The sequence below is a fragment of the Porites lutea genome, chromosome 8 (genome assembly GCF_958299795.1).
Source record: "Porites lutea chromosome 8, jaPorLute2.1, whole genome shotgun sequence".
Classification (NCBI taxonomy): Eukaryota; Metazoa; Cnidaria; class Anthozoa; order Scleractinia; family Poritidae; genus Porites; species Porites lutea.
In genome coordinates this window covers 7,030,486-7,035,914 of record NC_133208.1, presented here as the reverse complement: position 1 = coordinate 7,035,914, position 5,429 = coordinate 7,030,486, and positions in this window count along the sequence as shown.

Below are 5,429 nucleotides of genomic sequence, written 5' to 3'. Positions count from 1 at the left end.
AAACAGGGGCACCCAACGACAATTTTCGGAAGAATATCTGTTCGGAAGACGACTTGAGATCTAGAATTTTCGAAAAATTTGTTGTAAAATGTCTTACTTGCCTGCCTCTCATAGGATTTTCGAACATCTAAAAAATGGTATAATTGCCTATTTTTAACGGATTTTTACCCTAAAAAGGTCACGTAGAGTTTTCGGGAGCCTTTTTTTTGGCTGAAATTTTCGAAAAGGTAAGTTTTGATCCCTATAATTTTCGGATCACTAGACTTTCAGCAAGGAAATCCGAACAGATGAAAAATTTTTAGGGGATAAAAATATGCCTCTCTCTACCGTTTAAATACTAAAATACGTTTAACAATGCTATGTTTAAGTGGTTTTGAGCTATATTCTCGTTCATGATACGGTTAGAGTGGAACTAATTAAGTAAAGAATTACAAGGGGTTTGTCACCAGGAAAAAGTGTGAAAAATTCCTGAATGTGTCAGACTTTTCACACGTCCACAACTCTGAGAAGTGTAGAACTAAGTATAGAATGACAAAGAGTTCGTTATTAGGGGAAAAGTGTGAAATTGTCCCGAGTTTGTCAGTTTTTTTACCCTCCCGAACCCCTGTGAAGTGCAAAACTAAAGGCCTGTTTACAAGGAGGTGGGGGATCCCAGGTAGGTGAGGTAACACGTGGCGGGTCTCCCCACCTATCATGTAAACGTGATCAAATTAAAATAAGAGATCACATGGAGAGCCGGCTTACCCCACCTAAGCGGGTTACCTCACCCACCTGGAGTACCTCACCTCCATGTAAACAGGCCCTAAGTAGAGAATGACAGAGGGTTCGTGACTAGAAGTGGAGGGGCTCCAGGTAGGTGTGACATTATCCTAACTTTACAGGTTTTGTTTCACACTTCCAAACTCTGAGAAGTGTGGAACTTTAAAGTAACGAATGACAAAGGGTTCGTGACTAGGGAAAAAGTGAACATGAAGCTTAAAGGAGCTGTGTCACGACATTCAGTCAAATTAGGAAATTACAAAATGCCCTTTTAATTAAGAGAAACATAAAAATAACCGATTAAAACTTTAAAGGAAGGTTAAAATAACACAACAGAAACAACAGTTGCCACAGATGAGCAAAACTGAAGCAGATTGAAACGGATTGAAATTAGGGTTTTTGAAAACTGTTTAGCCTAACAGTTTTTCAAAGTTGATCCCTGCCACTTGCAACTTCAAAAATAATGTTCAGAAGACATATTTGCTTGTCTCGGATATCTGATTTTGTCATTTACATGTAATTTCTTTGCTTACTTTAAGTTCCATAGCGATTTAGGGCGAGTAATTGGCAAAATGAAAGAAAATTAACTGGAATGCCGTGGCACAGCCCCTTTAATGAAAAAGAAATGTAAAGAAATGGTTATCAGCTTTCTGAAGTACCAGCCGACTGTTGTAAGTCCTATGCAGCTAAATGGCACGGTCATTGAAAGAGTTCCCAGCTATAAGCTATTCAGAGGGTGTACACGGGCATTATTATTTTAGAGTCCTCCAGATCGCTGCCAATAAAAAAATTCTTTTGGCATAAGGGGTCGTACTTGGTAGAGTTATGTTCTACCACTTTTGCAGTAATATTTCGTTCCTTATTACAAACTGCGCTTAAGCTAAAAAAAAAAAAAAAAAAGAAACCAAGAGTAATTTGTTCCTGCCAATGTTTTGCTCTTATAGTTTTTTTATCAATAGACAGTCGTATTCTCCGACAGTCCTGTGACGAGTAGGCCTTGATCATGAATGCGAGGCTCATGCGGGGACCTTCTCGCCAAGAGGACAAACAAATATGAGGAAACTGCGGCAGAATTTGCCGAATTTAAGGAAAATTTTTAAAACTGTAAAGTTCCGAAGGGCTAACATACTTGAGACGTCATTATTTCAAACAACAAAGGGAAGATGTGCTCATTATTACTAAAAAAAAAAAACAGCGATCCTAACCATAATTATATTGATGAGAAGAGTGCTTGGTGAGCGAGTTTCGGAGATGTTCTCAAAATCCCCGAAGCCATTTTAATTGTAATTCTCAGTGTCCTTTAAACTTTTTGAAGAATATATTTTATTGAAATGGACGTAATTATCGAAACCCTGCGATAAAGTTAACAGTGATATTATCTCAACTACTTTGCAGTTGAAATTTTCTAACAGAGCGGATGCAAAATCTTGAAAGTGTATTTGAAGTAAACCAAACGACTCATTCGGTGGATAATTACTTATCAGGACGGGGCTTAGCGTTCTGCACACAGTCCATGTGTATTTTAAGGAAGTTAAAACGGTTTGAACAAAGATGACTAGGTAAAGTTTATTTTTAAATTTAAGTTACATTATCTTCGATAACAACTGTGCGAGAGTACAAAAACGTGCACGCAGTTGAACACAGAGTTTGGTACAGACGATAATACTGAGCAGTTTAAACTCCACACTACAGATACACACAAGAGAAAAAGGATAAGAAGAAGAATAAAATTTTATAAAAAGGATTCGAGTAGTATTGACATTTTGACACAATAGACCATTTTCTTGATTACTTCTTGTTTCTTCTTTTCGGCTTCGTGGTTTTTTAACTTGCTGTTAGTACGACCAGCTCTTCCTACAGGTTTGTTTTTTGAAACAGATATCCCTTTGGCTCACCCGTAAGGTTTCAGCTTTTAAATCTTGCAGTTTTTTGCTGATTTCTATCGTTTTGCGGCGATTCAGCCGCGACTAACTAATGTTTGTTTGTGTTTTTGCCAAAAAGTTCCCCGCTTTAGCCTCGCAATCATGCTTGAAGTCTCTCGTCCCAGGGCCGTCGGGGATATGAATATCGTCTATTAAAAGAACTACATAATATCACGACTGAATGATGGCAATAATACCGCGTACGGACAACATCATGTTTAAGCTGAACCTCTAACGAATGACATAAGTCCTTCCGATAATAATCAATAGTAATCTATTGCAATCGATAAATCAGTCATTATTGATCTCGATCGGAAATCGATATTCATCAATGCATGATTGATATCGTTTTCTATTGATTATTATCGATTATCGGTTTATCGATTAACTACGTCTGGAATCATATCTATATTGAATTGGGGTGCAATATGAAGACCTCTCAAGATTATAAAATGGAAAACGGCTTTTTTGGACGTTAATGCTCTTGTACTCTTACTTGCTGCAACCTTTTAATGCTGTGGCTTGTCACTTTAATGATAAAGGCAAATAGTTGTTCAAAAAGTTGTTCAGTCGACGATTCGAATATGATGTAACACGAATCGGACCCCACCTTTAAGGCGGTTTACCCGAACTTGAAACGTTTATATGGCAATATATAATCAAATTAAAATGAAAGATTATATGGACTGGTAGGTTACCCCAACAAAGCGAGATACCTCTAATTCTAAACCTTAGTTTTTTATTTCATTGTCAACAATTTAGATAGCAGTTTACGCCGGTTACCGTCAAGTTGAGCCATTAGCGACATTAAGCTTGTGTCACTGTAACCGTTGTAACAATTGTCAAGGGAGATTGCCCGCCATGCGCAGCACAGTCAGCACCATGTAACCCATGTATTTAGCGCAGTAGGTCACGTAATTAAAGTGAAGTCATTCTTGTATTATGCACTGTGCTTATCGCGTGACCAAAAACACCGCAAAAACACTAAATCTCAAAGAATAAGGCTCAACACTTGAAATCTCAGCTCTTTAGTATATAAATTACACGGCAGGAAAGGGAAAAAATAAAAAGGGAAATACAAACGTGAATCTGTCCGTGAATGAAAGTTTGACTCCTGAATAGCTCTAATACTAGGCTTTTCTGGAACTGGCTCTCTGATCAGGTCTTCTATAGATCCTACTTTCTGCGGCATATTCGTTTGCGGTCCTATTGCAGTTTAAATGTCAAAACCTTTTGAGAAACATGCGCGCCTCGCGAGGTCAGAAGAGTCAAATTAGGAAGGCCTGTAGAAGAGACGAGGTGGGGCTTGACACAGGGAGAGTGAAGAACATGGCTGACCAGAGTAGGCAGTGACTGTGTTACAACAGATATGACAGTCAATATCCCGTATACGATAGATACCCTGAAATGCCCATGATCCGCCAAGCTCAAACTCCATTTCTCCATTGTGTACTGACGGCAAAAACAAACAAACAACAAACTTCTAAGTGGACAAAAATCCGAAATGTTGTTCTATATAATTTTGTTAACTTTATTTATTTACGTATTAATCATTCCGCTTAACACTCTTCAAAATTTCATTTCAAATTGTTAAATATTCAAAACAATATTGGTCGATCCTATTTTTTTTTTTCGGCGTAAGAGTCGCTATGACTCCGATCAACAAGAATCCGATTTTCAACAAGAACATTCGATGACTATTCGATGACTGTTACTTCCGCATGCTCTGAAAGAAATTTGAAACATGGCCTGCGGACTAGGGACACGGAATGGGTATAAAACTCGTACTTTAGTCTAAACAAAAAAAGAATATAGACTTCGCTAGAAGTGGTAAAAATGAGATAAACTGCACAGCTCGAACTGAACTACTCACACAAGTAAAGGGAAGCTTATCATGTACTTATGACTATAGTCTACGTCAAAATTGTTGGCCAACTACAACATATATGAAAAAAGATGGTAAAGTAAATTTTAAGCCCGGTGAAGAAATGAGAAATGATGTGATAAACATGTCACGAGCATGGGACAAAGAAAGAGTATCCGACCGGTGTACGGCAAGTTATAGGTTCATTTGTTGGATGCTCGTGAGATGTTTATCACATCATTTCTCAACTACAACATCTAGATGGTGAGCCTCGTTTTACATTCAAGAAAACTTATGCATGATTAAAGCGAGCTCCTATAGGTTCTTTGCATAATAGGCCGCCGGGAAACTACTTCTACCTTAAAGGTCCTAGGATAGAGCATCGGGCAACTCGTGCACTAGAAGTATGATAGAGACATACTCACACAGGAAGTGTAGTTGAAATTGAAACAGATGTCCCGAGAATACTCTGGGTGAAGTGGCTCACAAATGTATATAATACTGTTACTTCTTCTGAGTTTAGAGTCTTCTATTGATTTTACAATTATATATAACATTGACTTTCTGACTCATTTATTAGTTTAAAAGCAAAGGAACATTACAATGAAACATGAATTGGCCGCCGGCTGGGAAACCACTCCTGCCTTAAAGGTCCTGGGACAGAGCAGCGGGAAAACTCGTGCACTAGAAGTTTGATAGAGATACTCACACTTCATTCCTCGCGTTCAGTGCTATTCCCCAATCTTCAGGGCTTCATTCCTTACAAGTAAGTCCAGTTGTCGAGAAAACGTCTGTAGTGTATATTTCGTAAGAGTCCGTTGTCCGCAGTCCGCAAGCCGTGGTCTAAATTATACTCTGACCAGAATAGTCCACACACTCAAAAA